This window comes from Talpa occidentalis, unplaced genomic scaffold, assembly GCF_014898055.3.
Source record: "Talpa occidentalis isolate TD23 unplaced genomic scaffold, MPIMG_talOcc4v2.1 talOcc4.3, whole genome shotgun sequence".
NCBI classification, from domain to species: domain Eukaryota; kingdom Metazoa; phylum Chordata; class Mammalia; order Eulipotyphla; family Talpidae; genus Talpa; species Talpa occidentalis.
Window position 1 is genome coordinate 81,265,873 of NW_023603184.1, and position 27,887 is coordinate 81,293,759.

Here is a 27,887-nt window from a genome sequence, read left to right on the forward strand (position 1 = left end):
AGAGCTCCTAGTACTTGCTCTTTGACTTTGAAATTGTGTCCTGTTCTTGCTAATCCACCCTTGATGGTAGTCCAGATAATAATGTACTATTGCATAGAAAACAATTCACATCTTGCAAAAGTCTTAGTTATTCTGCAATAGTAAATGATTGTGAGGCATAAAATGTTATTCCCTAGATCTAACACCTTGCAACATAACTTACTGAGGCTTTCTCTTCAAGAAAAATTCTCACTTGCAATTCATGTTTAGTCTGTTTTTCCTATCTTATCCCTAACAGCTGGGTTATATCTGCTTCCAGGGAAATGTGTTATGTATGTTTAATACCAATAGCTAAAAAGAACCTAGAAAACTGAAAATAGCCTTACATTTAAGTTTAAAGCAATCTGCCAAAGAATTTTTAACTTGATCACCAAATTGGCAATCATGACATTAATCATTAACAAAGATTAAAATGACTTAAGGTCTACTCTACAGAAACACAGAAAAGATAACCAAAGATAATCATTTTTATTTTAATCTTAACTTAATCCCTAACAGTACTTTCTTTGTATCAGGAAATTTCTGATCCAGGACCAATTTGCTTTAAGCAGAGATTGTATTTAATCCCTGGTTTCTGAAGCAAGTATGTGAAGACAGAAGTTGCATTCCTCCTCTGACTTTGTCAGTTTCTCTCTGCCAGAGGGTTCCAATCCTGTCAGATCACGTGCTCTGAGTCTCACATTCTTAGTCAGGAAGGTTGTTGTGATATTAAACCAAGTTCATTCCCCAAAAGCCACAACGTTTTTGCTCAAATCAGAAGGACTCTTGGCCAACAGAGACATTACTCACTGAATATTTGTCAGGCCAGATATATTGATGTTCTCCCTCTACCTATGAGGCAATGTGTCTGGGTACTGAGTCACAGGGGAGGGGTGAACAACTTAAGCAATTACAAACCTGCAGATGTTAGCAAGGGAAGTCTCATTCAGACCATCCTGGGGTTTGGATTTGTCCTTTTTTCCTTTTCTAAATGGGAATTTTTTTCTGAACAAAGATTATATAATTTTAAAGTAAACCACATAGCTTTGTTTAACACATTCAGAATCATATGAGTATTTTATTATGAGGGTTAATACCATAAGAATAAAGGTATGGGTGAGCTGGGTTGTGTTATTGTACTGAAAGATGATGTATATAAATATTGCTCTACTCAGTGACCTCAATACTGAGCAGGAGTGTTAATGTGAAATGGTTTTATCACTTCATGCCAGTGCTAGCTATCAATGGTGGATGAACAAGGTTTCCAGACACACCCTATTTAAAGAACTATGAATGTCCCAACAGATTGTTTGGTTTCTCAGGCCAACAGGGAACATTCAATGATGGCACATTCTACCAGCAAAGCCCCAGATCTGACTTTATGTCACTTGTTTATATGAAAGATATTTGAAGGTCCATTGTCCTCAATATTCATTTGAGTTCTTTAAGTTAAAAGCACTTGGTCGCAATTCAATTATAAAAATATTTATGGATTGTGCAGTCAGGGAAATATCCGTACACAACCTATATCAGTATATTGTAAAGAAAATATCCTCATTTATCTCATGCTACTTTTGTACTAAAATATGATAGGAGTGTAGTTGTGATATTTAAACTCTACTGCTATTTTAAAAACAACTTCAAGAACAAAAACACACTCTAAGCTAGATTATATTTTGCACAAATAATGTTCCTATAATAGCAAGACCATTTTATATATAAGACAAATTATTTCCTTTCTAAAGGCCAGTCATTTCTTTTTCTTAGCTCAAAGGAATATTATACAGGTAGCATGCTCTGAAAGATAAATGGTCCTTTCACATCCCGAAGAGTTGGTGCTGTATATCTATTATATCATCAGGGGACCTTTTCATAATGCATGATACTTAATAAAATACAATGATTTTAGTAGAGAGTATAGAAAACTGACAAGCTGTGATAGAATGATTTTTAAATAATAGACTCACCATAAACCTAAGTTCATTGAGTGACAAAGGTAGATTTTTCTCCAAGGAAACGGTAGAGGCTTCTTTGACGCTACTAATCTATTTCCTAATGAGACAAGTAAATGAATCATTCAAAAAAAATACTGTCATTACTATTTTTTGAGACATGGTGAAAGACTGAATTTATGGTACTTGATGCCAGAAATAATATTCATTTTCACGTGGCATCTATAGTTTAGGTGACTGAAGTATAATAAATTTAAAAAAAAATCCATGGGCAAAATTGCTTCCCCCCCTCCCCCTTGGGTAATACGAAGAGGATGAGAGACAAACAAATCATATTTGTACCATGAGAACGAACTATTTTATGTCTTTAAAAAAATACAACTTTCAAACAGCTTCCAAATTGGGATGCTGCATCATTAAACATTTGACATTTGTCCAGTTAAAACTATTGACTCATGCTTTCATTGCTTCCCCCTCAAATTACTACAGTGCCACAGCTGATCTGACTATATTTTCCATTTCTTATAAATAGCCACAAGAAAAGTATTAATTATCCTTGTACAATTTAATGCACCAACTGCCTTAACCTTTCAGGTTTTCTTAAACGCCAGCATAACAAGGCATATCCATGGCAGCAAATGTGATTTATGACAGGAATCTTTAATTTCTGTTTTTAAATATGTTACCCACCGATCTGCATACATTTAAATTCGCCTGCAACACTTTTCTCTGTCTTGAGGCTGTTGTTTAATATTCAAGGATGATTTTTGTCCACATACATTTTGGTCTATGTCACCTCAGATTAAATTATTACTGTTTGCAGCCTTTTCGGAGCAGGCCTCAGGCCCTTATTTACAAGAATCAATGAAACAGTAATGAAAATCCATTTTTCATACTATCAGCTCTGGCCTGCTTTTATTTAGTTAGCTGTGTCTAAGCAAGCAATTCATTTTGTGCAAATGTCATGTAGAGAAAAAAGGATGAGCCGTGAAAGGGTTAATCATGAAATAAGACCTAAGCTTTTCCCCATATAAAAAGCATCCGTAATGCTAAAATTAAAAAAAAAGCCCTTCTTAATATATGCAAAGTAATGTATATTGACACATAAGCAAGGCTTTTCATGATGAATATTGAAATATATATGCAAAGCACAGGAAATGTGTAACATGTTATAGATCTTTCAGTGTACATTTAGAGGAAATGAACCATTTATATTCTACAATTTAGTGAATACCTACTGTTTATTGGTACAGAGCACATAGGAGTATATTTGTCTTAGTAATTTATTTAGGTAAATATATTTATTCTTCTAGGGGTTCTTGTGCTTTTCTTGGTTCTATAGTACTAGACATAAATATTTAACAATGCATTGTCTCAAATGTTATTCATGTAATTTATCAGAGAAAACAGTGGAGTTGTAATAACTTTTAAGCCTGCACCTTCTCTTAAACCTGAGATTGATTTGGAATGCAGGAAACTGAGCTGGATTTTCTTCATACTACTGAGGAGAATTATTTACTAGTTTTAACTGAGGTAAGCTAAACTAGTCCAGCAACCCAAAGAACAAGGTTCATTTACTTCCTTTTTAAATCAGCTTTTTAAAGCAAATGCTTTAACTATAAAAGAAAAAGACTTAGTGAGAGAAGAAGCATTTAATTATTATGAATTATTTCCCTGTATTTGCTGACCTACCCACTTTCCTTTATACATATATGTATACAGAGGAATATACATATATATTACTTCTTATGAGTATTCCTCTTGGGAATGTCTTCTAAATTTTAATGCACTTGGCTATAAGGATGTCAGTTCAAATTATAGCTAAGGTCTTGTAAAAGTGACTGTCCACTTTTAATATCACAAAACAAATGAATAGAGACTGACAGTATTTGGTGTCTTCTTCATCATTGCTCTGGACTTTCTTAAAAATAAATTTAAAAGATTTAAAATTCAGATTTCTCTATCTGAACACTTTTCTCGCTTATATTTGGTTTCCAAAAATCTGTTTCCTATGTTTGATGATAGAATTTTTAATATGATATTATCTGAAAGCTGGTTGACTAGTTTTAATTATTTTTTAAAATCTGAGAGCCATTTTCTATAGAATTACAGCAAAAAATTCCAGCATCAATGTTCTGAAACTGCATCTGGACTCTGGGTTCAAGCCTGCTAATGGTCTTATGGATTAAGCCAAGGACTGACCATTGAATAGATCCTTATAAACCGATGAGTCATGCAGCCTAAAGAGCTAGTCAACCCCAATTACTGAAGTTGTACTTACCTCCTCAGGTGCTGTATCTTATCAGAGTGTGTCCATAGAGTAGTTTTTATTCTGATATTAAAGCCTTATATGTTGAGATTTTTGAAGAATAGAATACATCAACTGAGTTATCAGAATCTGAATTATTCCAGAAAATTGATCATTAAAGTCTTTTCTTGTTGAAAGAATGTCGTTAGTTCAAATCTGATAAGAAAGAAAATTAATTGACTTAATAGTGAGTGGTAGGAAATAAGTTGTTCTTTTATCATATCTTTTTTCTTATAGAATCCACCCACCATTCACTTGCATTCATATACTGGCATTTATAAAAGGTTCTGGAGACTAAAGGATTTCTACCAGACATATAAATAGAAAAAAATAAAGATAATATACTTTCAAAACTGTTTTGAATTTCCTTAATTGTTTAAGGGGAGGGACCATAAAACTTTACTTTTAAAGTTTAAAAGTAATCCATTTGAGTTTCATTTATTCCAGCAAGCTTCCCTGCCTGTCAGTAACACCATAAAGTTGCGGCCTGTATGATTGAATTTTGTTTCTCTTAAACTTTCTCACTTATGTATTTTTGTAATAAGTGTAATTACATTATAAATTCTACCTTTATAGGACAAGGAGGTAAAGACTATGTTTGAAAATCAGTCCCAGGATTGTAAATTCCTGTTTACAAGTGACCAGTAGATGTAAGAGCTGTGTTCAACTCCTTCCACTCAGAGTATATGATGAAATATGACTCATTCATTTTATATTTTGCATTATACCTGAAAATCTTTGGTAAAAACATGAGAAAGTGTTCATGTTACATCTTCAGTTTTAAAGATGTAAAGAAATATGTTAGTAGTCTCTCAAATTAGGAAATATGGGGGATGGGACGATGCAAAGAAATAGACAAAAATTTCAGCATTTTATTTCTTTGTAGGATGGGATTGAAGATGACATTTTCAAATTCTTTATTTTTGTTTTCTAAATTTCATAAATGACCAAACATTAGATGACATTTCCATAATGGTTAGCTTTTTTTTTTTCTTTTTTTAAGATATCAGACAAAGAAGGAAACCCCTGGAAAGAGATAGGTACCCAAAAGGGGCTCAGGACCAATGTCACTTCTGTTACACAAATAGGGTATTGTCCTTTCCTTCACTTTACTTTTCATGAAAGTTATCCCCAGGAGATATTTATCTAAATTCAGAAACACTATATTTTTCAATTCCTCTAAGAAAATTTAGAAGACAGTAATAATTGGATTAAAAAATAATGTTTCCTTACTAAGACCTAGCTTAGAACAGCTGCATGAACAAATGGGGAGCTTGGTTGTGAGGTGCCAGGGGGGAGGAGGTGGCATGCACTGTGAAGTTTAGACTTTGGTGGGAGCTCACACTGGAATAAGATTTGGGATGGAATAAATGTGCATGCGACCTAGCACTATCACTTTCTCTTTGTGTCAAAAATCACTGAATCCCACTCTTCTATTTTATCTCTCTATAAAATGGTGATAGTTTTAGTGCCCACATTACAGGTTGTGGTAAAAACGAAATAATATAATACCCATAAAACATTTATAATTATGTTTGACACATAGTAAGAGCTTTAAAAATGTGAACAATGAAAAGTACATTTACATGTTTGTGAATTATTAGAGAGGGTTAATTTCATTGGAGAGATATGTGAAAGGGAGGTATAAAAGTATTTTTATTTTATTATTATTATTATTATTATTTAACTTGTTCTTCTCTCTTTTTTTAAAGATTTATTTATTTATTTATACAAGCACTGGGTATAGTCAGAAGTGTGGGAGGGTGAGAGAATTCACCAGAGCCAGAACGGAGAGCAGAACAGGCAGAGTGAGGAAATACACTGCTGAGGGGAGCAGCGGGTGCGGAAGGAGAGGTCTCCGCGCCATGTGGGACCCTCACAGGTGGCCAGGGATAGAACCGGCACTGCAGAGGCTGCGGGCATCTTCGCAGCCCAGTGCTCAACCACTGCGCCACCAGGGGAGGCCCTACTTTTAAAAGTAAATATTTCAACAAAAATTTTAAGAGAGTTTTGAATTCAGGGAATGTGGGGAGCAATTATCTTCCTTATTCTCCTCATTTACACCTCTCTTAAGTACCAGAGACCCTCTTGTTAAGAATAATATGACAAGCACTGATTAAAAAGTGTGATTTGTATGTAGGCTAGCCTTGGAACATTTTCAATAGAAAAATGTTACTTGTGACCAAAACTGATCTACACATAACCATTTGAAATATAGTTGTTTAGAAATTGACCTTCAAATTTTTTGATATCCTCTGTCATTTGCTTAACCAAATCTATTTTGAAATAACATTGATATATATTTAACTGTAGGCTAGAGGGTCAATAAGAAGAAGAATATAAGAATCAGAGAAACTACTGTAAAAATAATTTCTTAGATAAATTAAATTGGTTAAATTTCTTCAATGAACAAAGCCCAGAAAATATTTATTTTTATTGTTTTTTTTGGTCAGACCTCAGAACTTAGAAAATTAACCAGATTTCTGGCTAGGGTCTTTTGCTTTGTGCACATCTCACGTGAACTTGAAATTGGTTAAACATAGTAAAAAATAGCTATCTACTAGATATCTGATAATGAATAAGTGTCAGAATGATGTACTTAGACAAAAATTATGAAGCAACTGGAAATATCTAGTAACTATGAAGAGGAAGAAACATTTTAAAAAAGATATTCACATCTTTATTATTTATGAATAACTGGTCATAGCCCAGAAGGTTACAAATTTGGACAATAAAATAACTACACTTCTTTGAGAACCAGAGGAAGAATCAATTATCTTGAGCGTATTCAGATTCAATCAATGATTTATGACCATTTATGAAGTAAAGGAAATATCAATTTCTAAATTTGTATTTAATATTTACAAATATGTAAATTAGACTGTCTCAGAAAAGTGTAGCAGATGTCTCTATCTTCTTGATGCTGATGGACTGCCTAGGTATTATTTTAAAATGATAGATTGGCAATGAGAATATTATTTCCTACTCTATTTCATCATATTCATTTGGAAGCATTAATTCTTTGAAAAAAGATTATACATGCAATCCAATCTTGACAGCCTGGCTCTATGTAATGGGATGTTCTATTTAAATGTGAGGACATATTGATCTCAGTCTGAAGTATCTATCTAGTATCTATCAAAAGGATAAAGTTTGAACATTTTCCATGATGAGTCTTGTTCCAAATTTTTTGAAATGGAATATGCTATAAAAAAAATAGTAACTTTTCACTTCTTAATTTGGAGACATTTTAAGCAAAGAAAAGAACATTGAATAAAGTTGTGATATTTCTTTACACAGGGTCTTTTAGCAAGAGGATGGAACACTTACCTCAAGGGAAAAGTAAGCCAAAGGGTCTGATTCTACTATATTTGGAGATGTAGAATATTTTCCTCAGGAGCACTGGGCCATAAACCTTCAGTCTTTACAACCTCCTAATTTAAGTCAGTGTTCTTTCTCATACACCATTTCTGGGCTCTCATGAAAATAATTTCAGCTAAGTAAATCAGTTTATTTTAAGATCCTGGATTTGTCTTGATTTTCAAGTTTGGATTATGGGAGTATTTTTATTTTTCAAACCCATGTGTAAAAAACTGAAAAATGTGTCTTTAGTGTCCATTCAATAGATAGTACATTTAAAATGGAAAGAGTGGAATTTTTTAAGAAAATAAAAATTGATCATAACCAAGAACTGAAAGTAAGAAGAAATATATCACTGTGTGTGCATATGTACAATATATATTTCAAAAGCTAAGAAAAATTTAGAGTGCTGCGTAAAGTATAAATACTACTAAATAACAAATATTTATTTAAATATTTATTTAAATAAATTAGAATATGTTTTAGCCTAATGCAATTCACCCACTAAATTTTGGATTGTATTTTGCATATGAATATAGTGTTATCATTGGTAACCATAAAATATTATATTTGACAAAATGAAAATATTTTCAACTTAAAACATAAACATTAATGACTCATATATACAGTTGTCTTTCTATTTTTAATCGGAATACATTCAAATAAAATTTTGAGATTTGATAATATATGGTACATAGTTACCAAAAAACAATTTAAGAATATTAGCAATTTTCTGTTTGGATTATATTAATGGCTATATCAAATAGTAACACACACTTTTAATAGTGTGATTGCATTAATTAGTATTCAGATATTGTTGATAAGAATTCTGTGAAATCTGAGACAAGATTTCATATTTTTGAGGGTATAGAATGTGAATCTGGGGTATCTAATTGTGAGTTGCCAATAAAATAAATATGAAAGTATAGGTATGGTATGTGTCTCTTTGCATGAGATATTCTCTTAGTGGTTCTAATAAAATCCCTAATATAAACAGAGTTACAATTAAAACATAACTATGTCAATCTTATGGAAAGATCTCTAGAGAGAGATTACATAGCCAATAAATAGTATTAGTTAAAATTTTAAGAATGCTATTTTCCTATTACTACTGAATAAATTTAGTGTCATCATACAAATAGGTGAAAAGAAAACAGCATCAGAAGTGTATACACATTTAATATTGCTGGGAAGTCAAAAGATTTTCTTAAAAGATGTTTCCATTCATTGTTATATATGCCATTATATATGAAATATATTACTTATTCTTAGCAAATTCATTACTTCTTCACATAATATATTATTGTTAAGTGTTATTCACTACACTTTTCTCCCAAGAAAAAGTCTTTTTATTCAGTACTATTTAACTGGAACCAAAACGTCAAAGGGATCTAATTACTAAATAACAAATTAGAAATAAGCTTTCACTTATCTGACTTAACAAAGAAGAACAGATATTTCAAACATATACCCACACAATAGTAACTTCTATTTGTATTTACAATGTATTATTAAAATCAATTTGTATCATAGTTAATGGCTAAAGGAGCTGGCCCAAAGCCATTCTCAATGGTAGTGGGAAATCAGTCTGGGAGTCAATTTGTGGAATATTCTCTCTCATTCAAGTCAATATTTCTGTAGAAAGGTTTAAAGCTGTAAAATTTCTTGGTATATGACTTTCAGTAATCAAAAAGTCAGTAATCAAAATCAAAAAATAAATTTGGAAACTTTTCCTCAAGGACCCATATAAGGTAATTTGGAATTAAGAAAAAGAAATATTTTTACTAGTTAGTGATTACAGATATTTTCAAATTATGTGTTAAAATATTCATAAGTTGTATCCATTTTTACATATATTTTGAAAAAAAATTATTAAAGATGTTGATCTCACATCTACACCAGAGTCCACCTCTAAAGCACTGCCTTCAAACCTTGGCTGTTCTTCCCTATTATATTGAGTCTTAATTTTTTTGTTTGTTTGTTTGTTTGTTTTTAAAGATTTATTTATTTATTTATACAAGCACTGGGTACAGTCAGAAGCGCGGGAGGGTGAGAGAATTCACTAGAGCCAGAGCAGGGAACAGAACAGTCAGACCGTCGAAATACACTGCTGAGGGGAGCAGCGGGCAAGACAGGAAGGTCTGTCGCACCATGTGGGACCCTCGCCGGCGGACAGGGATCGAACCAGCGCTGCAGAGGCTGCGGGCAGATTTGCAGCCCAGCGCTCAACCACCGTGCCACCAGGGGAGGCCATATTATATTGAATCTTAATCATCGTTGGATTCAGAGTTGGTTCCCCTCTGGAATTCTAGGATTCATAGTATTCATAGTTCATGGTGCTTGGTTCTCTCTTGGCCAGAGTAGGATGCTGTGGGTAAGTTCATCCTTTTCATGCCCAATCCTCTTTTTATTTTAGTCAATATGACAAAACTGGAAAATATTTTTATTGAACAATTAGGAGAAAATAGCTGTAACAACAGTGTTGAAACTTCCTGCTAGTAGCCTAAAAACTAAAGAAAACCGACTTCACCATTCCTGTTGTGTGTGTGCGTGCATGTGTGTGCACATGCACCTGCACATGTGAGAGAGAGAGACAGAGACAGAAAGAAAGAGAGAGGCAGTCTGCAAGCAGAGTTTTTATCTTTCCAGGTGAATTAACTTTTCTACGTTCTGCAAAGCTTTGTACTCTGGTAGCTGGGCTGTGATAACTGACTCGAAAATATCCCCGTTTTGCCTTCTGATTCAGTTTCACTAATATGGGGTAAAATGGAATGGAGTATACTTGGAAAGTGAGGAAAAGGCAAGGGTATATATTCCCCAGGCTCCCGCGCTAGGTCATCCCTGTTAATGGTCCTCTCCATGAAATGACTGTATCAGGGAATACCACTTGAACCTGATAACATCTTTTTTGACAATCTTGTGTAAATGCATCAACTGTTTTGTTTCCCTTAGAATGGGAAAACACCATTCACTGCTTTAAAAACAATTCTTCATTAAACTTGCCTCAAATTAAAAGCCAGAAATCTGACAGTCCCTGATCCTGATCTTCCATCCATCTGCAGTTTTCATCTACTTTCAGATTTTCCTAAGAGAACATCTTTTTCAGTTTTCTTTAGGTAAATACAACCTACTGTTTTCAAGGTTGGTGTACCAAAACTCTGACAGCTTCCTTATCAGGGCAATATGTACTCAAAGTAATTCTCAGCAGTTTATTACTGAATGGTTCATTTATTTACTTTAGGTAATGGTCATTTTTATATTTGCTAAATTCTAGACTTTCACAAGTAATATTTCAAAATGAAAATATGCCTTCCAAGGGCAAATGAAGATTCTCTATGATAATAAGATGTAAATCTCTATAACAAATCACCAATTTGCAAAAAAAAAAAAATCAATCTAGATCAATACTCTACACTTGTCCAAAAAATATCTGATTATAGATCATATATCTAAATATGAGATATAAAAATAAAAAATTCTGAGAAAATAATATAGAAGAACATCTAGATGATCTTAGGAGGACTTTTTAGGTACATCAAAAGCACCATTGATGAAAAAAAAATAGATAAGTTGTTCTTCATTAATAATCAAAACCTTCTGCTTTGCAAAAAACACAGACAAAAATGTAAGACAGGCTACAAACTAGAGAAAACATTTGCAAAAATATTTTGACAAAGGACTGTTACATAAAATATACAAAAAAGTTTAAATTTCAATGATAAGAAAACATACAACCTGATTAAAAATAGGCAAAAAACCTGACCATACACCTCACTGAAGAAGATACACAGGAGGCATAGGAAAAGATGCTCAATATCATATGCCTTTAGGAAATGGTCAAGTGAACCAACCATGTGATGCCTCTGTAATATTTATTAGACTGGTCAAAATTGTGAAACTGATAACACCAAACGGTGACATGAACATGGAACAATAGGAAATCACAGTAACTACTGGTAGGAACAGAAAGTGATACAGCCACTTTGGAAGAGTGTTTTATCATTTCTTAGAAAACAACATACTCTTAACATGTGATTCAGCAAACATGTTCCTTTATATTTACACAATGAATTGAAAACATAGGATCACACACAAGCCTGCACACTTATGTTTATGGCAACTTTATAACTGATGAAACTTGGAAGCAACCAACGTTTTATTCAGTCGGTGAATGGATAAGCTCTGGAACACTGAAAAAGGAATATTATTCAACACTAAAGACAAATGAACTATTGAGTCACAACAAGATGAGGAAGAAAATTAAATGCACATTTTATTGCAAGAAACCAACCTTAAAAGGTTATATACTATATAATTACAACTATATGACAGTCTTGTAGAGATAAAACAATAGAAACAGCAAAAGGAGCAGTGATTGACAAGAATCAGGAAGGAGGAAAAAATAAAAGAGAAGCACAGAGGAAATTTAAAGCATTGAAACTATTTTACATAACATTTTAGTGCTAGTTATACGTTATTATACATTTTTCAAAACAAACTGTGAACCCTAATGTGAACTGTAGAGTGATAATGATATGTCGATGTAGGATCATCCATTGTAACAAATGTAACACTAGGGCTAGAGCATGGGATGTTCATAGTAGGGAAGGAGATGTTTGTGTAGGGCAGGTTATATGAGAAATGTCTGTAGTTTATGCACAATTTTGTTTTTTAAAATATTTATTTTTATTTATTTTGTATACAAGAACTGGGGTACAAGCCAGAGTTGGGGGGGAAGTGAGAGGATTCACCAAAGACAGAGTAGGGTGTCAAACAGGCAGATCTGCTAAAATACACTGCTGAGGGGAGCAGCAGCCAAGACAGAAGAGGTCTGCTGCGCCATGTGGGTTAGCTGCTTGGCAAGAGATCGAACTCATATTGCAGTGGCTGGTGATAGTTTGACAGTGCTGAGACTTAACCCCTTGTGCCACCAGGGAGGCCCCTCTGCTCAATTGTGTTGTGAATCTAAATCTGCTCTAAAGAATAAAGTCTATGTTAACAGCAAAAAAAATAAATTTCTTATAGTTTTCAGTTATATTTCCACCATTTTCCCCATCAAAATCTGGAAAACAGATAGAGGCACTGAGAGACATTATTTTCTGTTTGCACAACAACCCCCCCACCACCATATCACTTCCTAATTCAAGAGTTAAGCACCATGGATTTTCTATGTCCATTCATTAAACTCATATGCATGTAGAATAATGTCAAATAATTCATATTTGATCAGTAATTTACTGGGCCATAGCCTATAGAAATTTGATAAAATATCTTACCATGGTTTACTACTGAAGGAATGCTAATGGCAACATTTTGTTAAAGACTGAATAGACTATAATGGAAAAAAGAGCTTGAGAAAAGATAGTGTTTAAGATTCCAGATTTCTCAAAATATGTGAAAATTGTTTCTCATGAAAGTCATACTACTTCACAGAACTAGGCGATCCTTATTCTAATTTTATAAATAACATATGGAGTCTATCTTCTAATGATATCATCTTTCAAGCTAATAACTTGAAGTTAATATTTGAGTCAGTATTTGTCCCTTTAGAGATTTCTACCATTCCCTTCCCCACTGCAAGTCTTTTACAATTCACAAAATATTTTTATATATGTAATTTCATTCCATTTTCAAAGGATGAAGTAGAAATGACTGTATTTTCTTATCACTGTTGATAATACCTGAGAAATGCCTCAAATCTTTCCTTTCTTGGTTCTCTTTCTTAACCGGTTTTGTTGTCTCAGTCATTTCCTTCAATCTGATTAAATGTACCTTGTGAATTATAAATGTGTGTGTGTGTATGTGAAGACACACATAGAATTCCTATGACATAAAAAAGATGAGGAGAAAATTAGTCACTCATCTCCACAGGAAAAAACAAAGAAAATCACCCAATATATATTTCCAGAAGTTTCAAAATTTAGTCACACTTCCCACTATTGCCCCACTCCTTAACCACAGCTTTATTATGTTCCAGAGCACAGTATTTGGCATCCTTAGGACACATGTTGATTCTCAGTGATGTATACCTGAAACTTGTATAATTCTATCATGCAATGCTACCTCAAAATTAAAACACTTTAAAGCAGAAAACTATTGTCTTACTAAGTTAAGGAAAAAGACACTGGAGTTCAGGGGGGCCAAAAACAAAGCAAAACAAAAATACCATGTGTTTCAAGTTTCTACTTCTTAAATATACTCCCTTCTTGCTAAAACATACTTCCTCTTCCTCCTGGTTAAAGTGCATTCATCATCTAAAACCCAGCTAATATCATTTGATCTGTGAAGTCTTACCAACTTTGACATCCCTGGAGAGAATTGGTAGCTCTTACTCTCCTAAGTCTTTATACATACGTATCAAAATCAAATCAGTCTACTCCACTAGAGTAAAATTTCCTGGAGAAATTATTCATTTATGCTAAGCACATAGGAGACACATGATAAATACTTTCTGGAAGAATGAAAGGATAAATGAGTAGATCTCCATCTTTCAAACTCAGGCTTAGAGAGGATAAGTGACTGGATAACACAGTTAGAAAATGAATTAGTCAGGAAGATAACATGGGTGTTTCAGGATTCCACTATTCACTCTACAGAAATCACCTGGGAAACATTCGCAATATAGACACCATGCCTCAGGCCAGATCCCACTCTTCAGAGACTCAGCTCAGAATATGCTTGTTTCCACAACTACACAGGTGAACAGTGTCAGCAGCAGGAGTTGAGAGCAAGACTGAAATGGACTACATGATACCTGCAACTGAGTGCAGAAATAGTCGCTGGAGCCACAGTCACTGAGAGATATGCCAGTGTGTCTAGAATCCCTAACTTTGGCTCAGGAAAAGAAGGGAGAGGAGCTGTAGTGGGAAGAAGAGGAGCATGGAATGGTGTATAAGAGAACGGAGACTCTGGAAGTCTGCTCACAAGCGAGAGATGGTATGTGGCCTCTTTCCTTTGCAGGGAAGTGAGGGATAATGTGAGACAGAGGAACAAAGCCAGCTTACTGTATTTAAGCAATGGACACATCAAGAAAAATAAAAATTTGCTCAGAAATTACAGAAAAGCATAGAAACCATTTATTCAAGTGAAATAACTTTCCATATTCCCTACCCATCACCTTTTTTGAAAGTACAAAATTTGAATCAGCCAGGGGATACATAGTCATCCAAAACTCTTACTTTTTTTTTAACTCTTGCCACACACACATCCTTTGAAAATTTCATTCTGTGCCTTCAGGGGTTGGAATCATTGTATTTACAAAATGAGGAAGTCCATCTACAAGTATAGATGACATACCTGAATAAACACTTGCTTTTCCATGGTTGCAATAGGTTTTGTTTGTTTGTTTGTTTGTTTTGTGAGGGTTTTGTTTATACGTTTTACCACCAAAGCCATAATAATAAGATAGCCAGCAGTATCTTTCTGAATCAACCCAAAATCCCAAATCACTGTTTACTGATCTTTGTTCTGCTATGTTGACTATATGTGAAAACACTGGCATACTAAGTCATAAAATGTTTTATTATGTTCTCCTATTTTCTATCTACCCAATGTCCTCCTTACTCTGGCCTACAAAGTGACACAGTCTGTAAGTTTAGAGGACTGTGATTTGTGAGTATATAAATGTGTGTGTGGTGGAGGGGAGGAAGTGCTTTATGCCCTACTTGTCTACAAACACCATCTCTGTGATTCACTTGTTTTGTCCTGGACCGGTGTTCTTCACCCTAGAGGCAATTGCTGGTAGTGAGCTAAGACTCCCAACAGATTCTATAGCAGGACTACATGATCTTTTCATTATCTCAGGGTTGTCTTTGCAGATGCCGCTTCATTTCTGTGTTGTTGAAAAGTTTGAAAGCTCCTAAGTCTAATGAGCATTAAAATCCTCAGGAGTAACTCTTCTCTTCCCATCAGCTATTTCTGTGTTCTAGCAGAGTTCACTTCCCCTTTAATCTTGAGGCCTCATTAGTTACTTTTATACTGGGATAAAGGGTTGAATTTTATGGAATAGAAGCTTGCACTCTGCAAACTCTGACATTTCCTCTGTCATTGTGACTGCTTATGGTAGGTGCTGTTACTAACATTTGTCCAAAGATTTAGTATCAAAGATAAACTTATTTTTCTTAGGTGCATCAAGCTGATCTTTTTTTGTTCCAAAAATATTCATGAAAAATAGTCTAGAGTTAGGAAGAACATCAGATAATCAAACGAATGCTTGTGAGAATAATTAGTGGAAGCTTAAAGATAGAAGCATAACATGGTGTTTGGCACATGGCAGGTAGGCAAAAATATTTGTTTGCACATATGTCAAATATACAATAAAAAAGAGAGACACATAGATGAGAGACAGAGACAGAGAGACAGAGAGGGAGGTAGAATGAGGGTCTGGTTTAGGGCAACTCTCAACGTCTATTTCATTTATCTACTGGAGAAACAGTGCATTAGAATTTCAGCAGTATATACAGAGCCTAATGTGAGACCTTTGGGAAGGATGCTTTAGAGGCACTAAAAGATTATCCCTGACATTGAAAATGCCTGGTCTCTTGTCCTTGCCTTTCAGACCCTCTGTCTTCAAAGGCGTCGCCTCTAGAAGGACTGACTGCAGTGATATGCTTATAGCTCCATTTGCAGACTTTCTTATAGGTTCATAAATGGAGACTAGAAGGAGGAGGGAAAGGAATAAAATTTAATAACTGAATAAAAATGTAAATAAAGATTTGCCTAAAATTACTTGTCCAAGAAATAATTCTCCCTCCCCCTTAAGCTAATACTTTGATAAGCTCAGTACAGTGATCCTGATTTGGAGCGTGACCTTTGAAAATGCTCTCCAGCTTGATTAAAGATGTATTAAATTTGTTTAAATAAACCTCGTTGTAATGGCACATCATTTGTAAGAAGCTATTAGGGGGCTGGAAACTGTGCTGCTGTATTTGCATGAAAATGTGCCCTGCTCGAATTGAGGATCTCTCCTGAATTAGCTGCAAAGGGAAAGTGACACTTTCATAATTTTTTCTGACAAAAAAAGAAAGAGAAAGAAAAAACTTTATGCAAAGCTCTGCAAGAGAGGGAGAACAGCACAGAAATAACGGAGCCACACATGCAGTCACTGCTCTCAGCTCAAGCGGCATTCTTGACATTCTCTAGGTATTTTGGTTAAATGCAATCAATAATATTTATTTGCCAATTACTTTGCTCCCAGAATGGCTTCATCTTTGAGTGTGTGCATGTGAGCATGTGAATCGCTTGACAGTAACCAGATCCACAAGGATGCGCAAAAGAAAGTGTTATGTCTTCAAGTTCCCTCCCTGGCCTCAATTTTGTTGCAGTCTCTGCAAAGGTGATGATGCCGGGTTTGTGGAGAAGTGTAAGCACCAAACACTTCCACCCACCACTCCCAAATGAAGTATATTGTTGCCAGATGTTCCATAATTCCTGCCAATGGTCCCCAAATGATTTGTCAATATGATGAAAAAGGGCCTTGCCTTTGAATCAAGCACGAAATTAAAACCTTTCCTATCTTCTTGTAGGAATCAGAGTTCTAGGCCACCTTCAGGAATTTTGACCTCTTTCTAGTCACCATTTTTCCATATTGACAGGTATAAAGATGCTCTCACCTTTCCCCTAGCTTCTTCTTGATCAAACTATTTATTGTCAAAAATTAAACTTTTTGCTCAACATTGCCTCCATCTATCCAGTTTACTGTCTTTTTTTCCTGAGGTGCGTAACCTCTATAAGGCGTCAGACAATAAGGAAACACTCCCTACAAGCATCCACTGTTCTAGGCATTATTTTAAGTGTTTTCACTTTTTAAAAATATATTCTTAAAATAGTCCCATGATTAGGTAATATTCCCATAATTAGAAGTTGACTAACCAAGACTCAGTAACTGGCTTGAGTTCACATAACTAGCAAGCAGTTTTCCATTTAAATGTGTCTGTCTCTACTGCCCAGGCCATTTTATTGTACTAACGTTGACTTGAATTCACCATCTATAGATAAATTAAAGAACACAGTTATGAGGTATGACTGCTATTATCGATTAACAGTCCCCGATTCAGAGACACAGATGAGTTTGTCCCCAACAAGATAAACTATTCATGTAGCCAGATAATTCTATCCTAACTGGTCATGCTTAGGAAAGAATTATTTGTGGCAAATTATTTAGAACTGCTTTTTTCCTTCTTCTTTTAACTATCTTTAAGGGTATGGCACTTTCTGTTAAATAGCTTTAGCACATTTTCAACATTGAAACTTTTTTTTTTCATTTTTCTAAAAAAAGCTTATGTAATTTAAGACTAAATATGGTGATCTGATTGCTATATTTTTTAACATGTTTTGTGACTTCTAAGTAATAATGTTTTTCTACAGTCTAAATTTACATGAAGACTATTCCAAAATGTTTAATGTAATGGGTACATATTTAGAGTCAGTGCATAGTTTTCTTAAGTGTATTTACTTATTCTTTGAAAGAAATAATGCAAAATGAAAAGAAGCAAGGTAATTCGGAGAGGGTTAACCTGAAGCACAGAAAATGCATGAACAAACATTTTTTGATTGTATGTGAAAGGTCATAGCTTGTTTGAGACAATTTCCCTTTTTTTATTATTACTTTCCTGCCACTGTTAATAAGAAATGTTTACATGAGTACATTTTTTAATTCAAAATTATTTAGAACATTGTGATTCCAACACTCTCACTTAATTTATTTTAATAGCTTATTTATATATATTTTACATCATTGTTCAAGTTTTCACAGTGTTTCTTAATTTAAAAAAAAAGACAAAATAAACAAAAAAAATGGACTCTAAGTTATGGAAAGGAAATTGATAATGACAACATGGTTAGTTAATGGCATAGCTATAAGCAGTTTCCTGATCTAGAGCTTCTCCTGATTTCTTTCTACTACATGATTCAGTCTCACTCAAGAACAGGCTTTCAAACTTAAGAAGGCCTTCTGAGAAAAGGGTCATGTGAACTTTGTAAAGTGTTTGTATTCTTCTATTTGTCATCCAAAATTTACTTTGAAATTTCCTTCTAAATATGATATAGAAAAGGCACCAAATAGTGAATGCAGTACTGGAGTCGTGGTAATAGTGAATTTATCATTGCTAGACTGTCTAGTTAAATTTCTGATATTTTTGGTTCAAATGATCTACTTGCTCCTGTTCACAGTCTTCATGACATGTTAATATTTTACATAAGCAGCATTTAAGGTAGTGAACAAAATTGCTTCTTCTCTACTACCTATCTTAGTGGGGTACAAATAGCATCTCTGGTGCTCCTGATGTGAGGGCCCACATAGGTTACCTGCTCTTTGCCAGAGTTCTGTGTATGTATTTATTTGTTTTACAAGCAGAGCAAAAAAAAACAAAACAAAAGTAAACTAAACAAAAAAACTCTATCTGAAACTTTCCCACAGGGGTACAGAATTTTAAATAATGGTCCTGCCTACTAGTGCTTTTTTCCTTCTCATTTCCTTTTAGTTTTTAATTTGCCATTCCCAGCTGAGATACTTGAGAAGATAGAAGCAACCTAGCTCCAGGCTAATTGGTTCATCATGCACTTTATGATAATTTTCATTCTGGATTTTGATTAGGTCAGTATGGGGACTGCTTTGGTCAAAGCTTATAATGATCTGCCTATTAACTCTGAAATAGGGTCTTTGACTGTACTCATCTTATTAGATATCTCAGCTGCCTTTAACTCTGCTAACCATGAAATATTACTGAACTATCTTAATGCCCTGTGCTGGACTCTAATATTTTCCATATTAGTTTCCCCAACTCAATTTGTTACTTTCTTTGGAAGTTCTAATGTTGCTGATGGACAGATGATACACAGTTTCTCCTTAAAACCCATTTGAAGCCTCAGCTCTTTACCTATATCTAGTGGAGTGAAGTGTGTCACTGTGTCTGAGTCAGTCAGACAGGGTTGCATTTCCAGTCTACTGCTTATTAAAATTCTCAAATTGTGACTAAGCTCACTTAGCCTCTTTTTGCCTCTGTATCTCCAGTGTAGTCATGAAAAATATTAATATGATGCATCTATAATATATAGCCCAGTGTTTCATATATATAGAAAAATTTCAACTAATGCTGCTATTACAAGTATTTTAAGGTTATCAAAGTTGATTTAAAACAGTGTCATCCATTGAGATACAGCTTCAAACAGCATATCACATGCAGTACAAAGCAATTATTCAGGACTCAATCTAAAGCAATTTTGATTCAGTTTTCTTGATGTTTAAACAGTTGTATTTAGGGAAGTGAAAGTATTTGGACAGTTGATTCCATTCTCACTTTCACTTTGTATGTCTAATATTCTTTCAAGTTTTTCTTAATTCTATGCTGGAGAATTAAATTGGTGTCAATTTCTACGAAATATTACAGAGGAGGAGATACTTTCTTTAGTCACATTTTGTTGACTCACATTCCTTTATAATTTATTTGTAAACAATCTTGAGTTCATTTTGGACTATAAATTTTGTAATCTGTGTCCAATAACGGGTTCCATTCTAAGTTCCTATTTTCCTTGTTCTTAAACATTTGTTAACTTGTACTCAAACCTCTGATGTAATCCAATGTGTTATCTATGCTTTTGTTCCTCATGTACCATCTATGATTTAAAACTTAGACATGAGTCAATTTTATTTTCTAAAGACAAAAACTGCTAAGAGAAATGTTTTTCACATGTGAAGCAAAAATTTGAGATTCGTTTTTTAAAAAATGGATGTTTCAAAGAAAAACTCCTCTTTCCTTAATTATCTGGATACTCAATATATTTATAACAATTATCATTTTTACAATTAAATTTTCCATGGTACTCGCCCTTGATCTACCTTTAGTTAGCATATATGTGTGTGTGTGAAATACATTTCTGATGCTTCCTACATTGACTCTTTACCTAAAAAAAATAAAGATTTTCAACTGCATGTAAATGCTACAAGTAAATATTTAATTGTGTTTAACATGTATTTATTGCTTTTCAATTAAACACAAGTTAAATCTCAGTCACATTTATTTAGATTTATCAGCAATGTAGTAAGCCATAATTATATGGTCCTTCGATGATTTTTATACAAAGGTGAAGTAGAATACAATCTGAAAGCTACTCTTAATCTACAGCACAAACCGAGCCATAGCTTTTCAAACTGAATAGTCTTCTCTTCTTTCCAAACTCATTAACTTAAGATAATTTCACCCTGACTAATTTTGGTAACTCAGAAGACTCATAGACTACAGATTAGGTATATTTTCTTCCCCACACACAGAATTCTTCCATTCTGAATTGTGGAGTGTTGTCATTTGGAGACTTTTTAAGAGGACTTGTTCAAAACTACATTTTGACATTTTATTTAGAAATCATTGTTTCAAAATTACTTTTTAATTTTTTGATTGCAACACACTGTAAGCATATGTGATACAGGTAAGAGGCCTGCTACCTGAGGGCCGCTGGCCTGCCTGCTCAGCCCTCTGCTGTGATTGCAGTTTGAGGAAGACTCTGTGGGGCTGCTGGACAGGGAGCTGCCTCAGTTTGGGGCTGGTTCCTATGGGTAACGTCAACATAGTTGAGGATGTTGTGGTTGGTGTGGTAGGCTTAATTGAGGTAATTGAGGTAACTTACTTCATTGGGGTGGCTAATTAATTGTAAAAATAGTATAAAATAGTATATAACCTAACAACTAGCATATAAATCAGGCTTCCAATTTGTTCACTTACAACATGGGCTACTTCCCATTCTGAGGCAAAACCACTCATATTTATGCCCAGAAATGACCCTTTTTATCAAAGCAATCAAGAAATCAAGCTAGTAACAATTACTCTTGAGCAGGAGAAGGCAGGAACCTTGAAAGATGTGTCCTGTGTTCAATAATAGTCTTTTTTGTGTGGGACTGAATTACAGTCACCCAGCCTAAACTTACTTTTTAATTTTAATATGTTGCTGCATGTATTTTTTTAATTAAAAAATAAATCTGACCAACTACATAAATTTTGCCAAGATTACCAAATGTAACATATCAATTTAATTACACCATCACTATAACCTGGCATTGAATGTAAAAATCTCAATTTCAAAGGATTTTAAAATTCTAAGTTAGTCATAGAAATAATAAAATGTAGATGATAGTATTGGTTAGTGTGTTGGTCCATTGGGTTTCCATGGTAAAGTATTATAGATTCCGTGACTTGTAAACAATAAAAAGTTCTTTCCCACAGTTCTGGAGGCTGAGTAGTTCAAGATAAAGGCTCAGACAGATTTGCTGTCTGGTGAAAACTCACTTCCTGGTCCTTAGTCATCTTCCAGCTGAGCCCTCACATGGTGAAAGAGAAGAGGGTTATCTCGAGAGTCCTCCTTATAAGGGTACTGGTCCCATTCATGAGGGCTCCATTCTCATGACCTAATCCCAACCCAAAGGATCCACCTCCCAATATCATCATATTAAGGATTCACTTTCAATATATGAATTTGGGGAGGATCCAGATGTCCACACTATAACAATTAGGCAACAATATTTTGTTTCATTCTCAATTGTTTAATAGACATGGAGACTTTATGGCTTTTACTTGGAAAAACAAGTCTTTGGGAAGTATCTTAATCAATATATATTGACTTAAATAAACAGGTTTCCCTACTTGCCTACCATCTTCAGTTATTTCCTTTCATATTTTTCTTGGTAGATGCAATAAAAATAAAGCCATTTCTTCTACTGAACATTATTAAAGCAATTTAATTCCCTGATAAACTCTACCAGAGAACTGGAGAAATAGTTATAGAGGGTCTAACATTTGAATTTTGGGTTTACCATAAACTATGTTGGATTTCCTAATGTCTACTTCAATATAAATCATAATAGCACTAATGCATCTTGTTGTGTAGATATAAAGAATTAGTGCATATACAACAACTCACAAAATAACTGATGCTTGGCAGGTGATCTACAACTGTTATACCCCTGTTAGAGTTCCATTTAAATCCTACTTCAGGGGCCTCCCTGGTGGCACAGGCAGTTGAGCACCACACTGTGAGGCAGTCTGCAGCCTCTGCAGCACGGGTTCAATCCCGGCCAGCCAGCGAGAATCCCACATGGTGTGGCAGACCTCTCCTGTCTCTCGCCCGCTCCTCCCCTCAGCAATGTATTTCATTAGTCTGCCTGTTCTGTTCCCCACTCTGTCTCTGGTGAATCCTCTCACCCTTCCGTGCATCTGGCCTGTACCTGGTTCTTGTATAAATAAATAAAATCTTAAAAAAAAAAAAAACTATAAATCCCACTTTACCTTCTCTTCTAACTTCCTTCACATACATGTTTTTATACACTGTGAAACATTGTAATTAAATTAGCATTGAAAACTGTCATTGAAATTTGGGACATGTTCAGAATTCTCATCTCATTTTTGATCTTCCTTTTTCTCATAAATATTATTAAAATGTGTTTTGTCTCTATAATAATAGTCATTTCCAGTTTTTGTATTTATAGTATTTCCTCTATCTTTATTCCTCTTCTCCCTTCTGTCCATTAGCCTCCCTGTCTTTTAGCTCTTCCATGTCAATCAAATGTACTCTTCTGTTTGTATTCACAGTTGATCCTTGACACAGCAGTTCCTTCTTGTATATGGTCCATTTCTTTCCTATCCTTTCCCTCCTCAGTCCTCTATAATGTGTTTCCATACCCCTTCCTTACCATTACAGATGGCCCCACCAAAACCATTGTGCAAATGACTCCTTTCTTTATTTTCCTTGAATTTTAAATTGTAGCAGCTTTGATTTCTCCATTGTCTCCTAAAATAGAGTTTATGGCCCTTTTGTCCCTGGCTCAGTTCATGATGGTCATCAGTGATCCATCTGCAAGTCTTTCTCTTTTGGTCTTCATACTGTCCTTAGGCAATTCATTCACTTAGCACACTGAATTACTCCAGCAAAAACCTTTCCACTGATCACTGAACTAGAACAAACCCCAGGTCCTACTGTAAACCTTAGGGACACTCTATACTCCAGGTGAAACTGAAATTGACCTCATCACTTTTCTCTTCAACTCTCTACTCTTATTTCCTATTAATAACCTCACCATTACTGAAAACAGAAGACTAAAGGTCTTGCAGTACTTTCTCCACAACCTTAAAATCTACCTACATTGATTTGAATGCATTAGTATACTTAACTTTTTTTTTGAGACCCATCCCTCTCCTCCCCCATGTCTGCATAGTTCATTCTCTCAGCATTATTCAGTGATCTGTAACAGTGCAGTCAGTGGGCAATGATTGTTTGCCATTCTTTCAATCTTTTCCCCTTTCTCTAACAGCTGCCCTTTGTTTTTTACTTAAGAACATACCACCTTCTATCCTCATTCTATCTTGCCTGTGTAGAGTTTCAACTGTATTTTAGGGTTGAGACTAATGATTTTTTTTCCTAGGCCAAACAACATCCCTCTCTCTTGGGCTGGACCCATAACCTAAGCAAGTGTGATAAGCTAAATGTCTGGACTGTGACATGGAACAGTCAAAAAAGAAGTTACCTCTGCCTATTAGACTTAAGTCTGCAAAGACAGGACTGGGATTAGCAGTCATTGTGCTACTATGAAATTAACAAAATGAGCATCAAGAAGGAAAACTAAGAAGAAACTATTGATAATGTTAAAATTTTCATTAAAAGGACCAATGTGTTTACTTTATTTTTCATTAAGCACATTTGGATTGTTCAGTAGTAGTAGTGGTAGTAGTATTAGTAGTAGTAGTAGTAGTAGTAGTAGTAGTAGTAGTAGTAGTAGTGTTAGGTAGACTAAGGAGCATTCCAGGACCTCCAAATCTGTCTGATGTCCATAGGTTCTGCCATCTGTCACATAAAGACAAAACATACCCTAGTGCATAAGACCTTCAATAGAAAATAACTTTAATAAAATTAGTATACAGAGTCTAAAGAGGAGAGGAGAGGGGAGGAGAAAAAAATTATAGTTAAAATAGCTTCCAATTAAACACCCAAAGTTACTCAACCCCTCACAGATAAATGCCCAGCCAAACAGGGCTGACCTAAAGTGGTACCACTGAGGCCCATAAGTTTGCCACAAGTATTAGGCACCTTCTGGTGGGGAACTACAGGAAAGTGGCAGAATAGGCCAAGGAAGAATGGAAGGAAAGGAGCAAAAAAAAAAAAAAAATGCAAGTCATTATAAAGGCTGCCATTGTCAGCCTCCTGACATATCTCTGACCTACGTCTCTGACACTTTCAAGTGTCTCCTCCCAAGTCTCCCAAGTCCCTGTCACAAGTCCAAGGCCAAGAAGCAAATGTAATATCTCCTTCACATGTCTCTTCTCCATGTTGCTCCTTCAAGCCTTCTCTTCATCCCCTCCTTTTTTTTTTTCCTTTCCCCAGTCTTGTCTAGATTCTCCTGATGGGTCAGGTCCACCTACCCTTGTGTAGAGTAGGGAATCTGGAATCACCATTTTCTATGGATACCACATTGTTACAGTAGTAGTAGTAGTAGCAGTAGTAGTAGTAGGGGAAGTGATAGTTGTGGTAGTAGTAGTAGTAACTCCCTAAAATGTGCTTAATTATTTCTTAACTATCCATTGTTCTTGTCAGTCCATTTCTACATTCATGGAGTCTAAGGCAAAAATTCATATGAAAACTTATAAAACATTATGTCTAAAAATTTAAAAAAATTAAGTTACTGTATAAGCTGTTAAATAAAATTTCACCCATCTCTGTCAAATACACATTTTAAGGACATTAAAAAACGTTATAAAGGTCTATTGTTTAAATAGCAGAAAATAAATTAAATTCCAAAGATAGAATTTATTAGTCTGAATTTCTGGTTGTTCTGTGTTAAACTCCCAAATGTTTATGGTTAATAAGATAAATACATATCAATTAATAATTATTACTTATTTTTCACTTTAAAATTTTAGCTAAATTACTAAGTTATCATGATTTCTATATAATTTTAATTTTAAAGGAGGAAAAGTAAAATATCAACACATTTGTCTCATAGTAACTTTGTATATAATTTTATAAAATTCTTAAAAAGGAAATGTGGAAGTTAAATTTTCTGTTTTCCAAAATGTTTTATTCTTAAGAGTCAAAATAATCCATTAAAATTAAAAGTCAAATATAAAGCATGGGGCCTCCCTGGTGGCGTAAGTGGTTAAGACGCAACCTATGAAGCTGTCCACAGCCATTGCAACATGAGTTCGATCCCCAGCCAGGGAGCTACCCACATGGTGCAGCTGACCTCTCCTGACTCGCACACTGCTACCCTGAGCAGAGTATTTCAGTCATTCCTCCTGTTCTATTTTCCACTCTGTCTCTGGTGAATCCTCTCATGCCCCCACACCTCCGGCCTGTACCCTGGTTCTTGTATGCATAAATTAATAAATCTTTTTATAAAAAACATAATTACTATGTGTAAGCTCAATTTTTTAAATACAAAAATTGTAATTGTACTCACTCAACCCAAATGTAAAGAAGTGACTCCATGCATCACCATATTACATCTGGACCTACATATTTAAAAAGTTAAGCATGAATTAACAATACTGAAACATATTCCTCAGCCATCTAACAACTGTTGCAAATACTGTACCAATTCATGAATATCTGTGGAACTACAAATTAGAACATGGAAATGGAAGCTTGACATTCTTGGAAAATGATACTTAGTACAAAAATTTATTGTGTGCATGTTATCTGAGAGGAAGAATTTGACAAGTTAATTAATTTATCTTTCCTCGTACCAAATGCTTGCAAGTCTCATGCTGTCTACTCTCTGAAGCACTGCTCTCTGTGGCATCAGCAGGAGCCGAGCCCTCACATCTTTATGACATCCAGATGCAATTGTCTTTTCTTTCAAGGACAGAAGGAAAGAGAGGTGGAAAAGGATTTCCTTGAGGCCAGAATGGTGTGAATAACAATGTGGACTTTCAGGACGGTGTATAACTGCCCCACTGCCGAGTGTCGGAGATGCATTGATCTGTAATTTATTTATCAGTTTTGTATTTCTGATTCATGAAGTCATCCGAATTGTGGGTGCCTCATGCCCAGGTCTAAGGCTATCATCTAGTCCTGTCTAAGTGCACCCCATTCTTCACAAAATAAAACTTCAAAGATTATGTTCTCCATTGTTTAGGTGAGGAAAATATATATTTAAATGATATTCAAATCTAAGGCCGTGGTCGAAATATCATGAACTTCTCTTGGTTTGGTTTTCACCACATGCAGGTCCTGCATTGACCCCTTTTGTTTATGTGCCTCTTTCTGCAATGCTCCCTCTCTTTATAAGTGCCAGAGTCAAGATATGTACACAAAAGCCTAAATTCAGGACCTTTGTTCTCAATCACTATGCTCTAGCATATGCCTTTACCCATGTATTTTGCTATTATGCCTTATATTGCTTCACTTGCCTTCCCAAGAGTATTTAGTGACTCCTATGAGCTTAGCGGGCATGTTTATGCACAATTATATGGCACCACTTAAGGAACATGATCTTAAATGCATTATGTTCAAGCGTATTTATAATTAACTAGATTGTACGCTCCTTGAAGGCAGAAATTATCTTACATTTCTTGATAAACCCCTTATTGCTAATCCCATTGTGGAATTTACGTTATGATCCTAGTAAGTCCGCTTTTATTTTAAACACTACCTGAAGTTGAGACATGCTTTTTTTTCAATGAGTTATTTGTTTTCCCTTTCTAATTAATTTGCTGAAATTTCCATCTAGAACATCATGTCTGTGTAATTTATCATAGGACCATTCCTCTTCTCCACTGGGGACACCTTCTCCTTGTTCTACATCTGTGTGTGCTTGGGGTGGACACCTGGTGGAAGGTCTGTTCACACACATGCAGATGGGTGCTGGGAGCACACCGCCCCCTCGTGAAAACTGGCTTGCCACTGAGAGAAATACCTTATGTCCTCTAATCCAAAGCCATTCTGCATGTTTTCCTTACCAGGATTTAAAGAACATACTCTGTTCCCATCCAACTGTGAGAAGTTTCATTTCAAAATAAAATATGTCACAATAGCAAAGAAACAAAAGTGGAATGATTCCCTTTGTTATTATTAGTCAACATATTTCACTTTACAGCATCTATACACAGTACAAACCCTTCAAAAATATTCTTAATAAAAAGATCAACCACATTTTTATCTGAGATTGTGAATCATTTAGGAAAAAATGTCCTTTCAGGTAGAACTATGTCCAAAGACAGTTTTCTCACTGAAACTATCAAATGTCAAAATTCTCTTTTCTTCTGCATGAA

The 27,887-nt window shown here is 34.7% G+C and overlaps 1 long non-coding RNA gene across 2 annotated transcripts in view; it reads right to left on the bottom strand.

Moving 5' to 3' along the window:
* The window catches only part of LOC119254746 (uncharacterized), an 85,395-nt gene that overhangs the window by 44,907 nt on the left and 12,601 nt on the right, over positions 1-27,887 (bottom strand). For both annotated transcript variants that reach the window (XR_008553416.1, XR_005127339.2), the window contains exons 2-4: positions 26,075-26,126; positions 4,252-4,434; positions 1,986-2,070 (exon numbers count right to left, since the gene is read on the bottom strand). This is a non-coding gene — a long non-coding RNA (uncharacterized LOC119254746). The remainder of the gene's footprint in view (positions 1-1,985; positions 2,071-4,251; positions 4,435-26,074; positions 26,127-27,887) is intronic.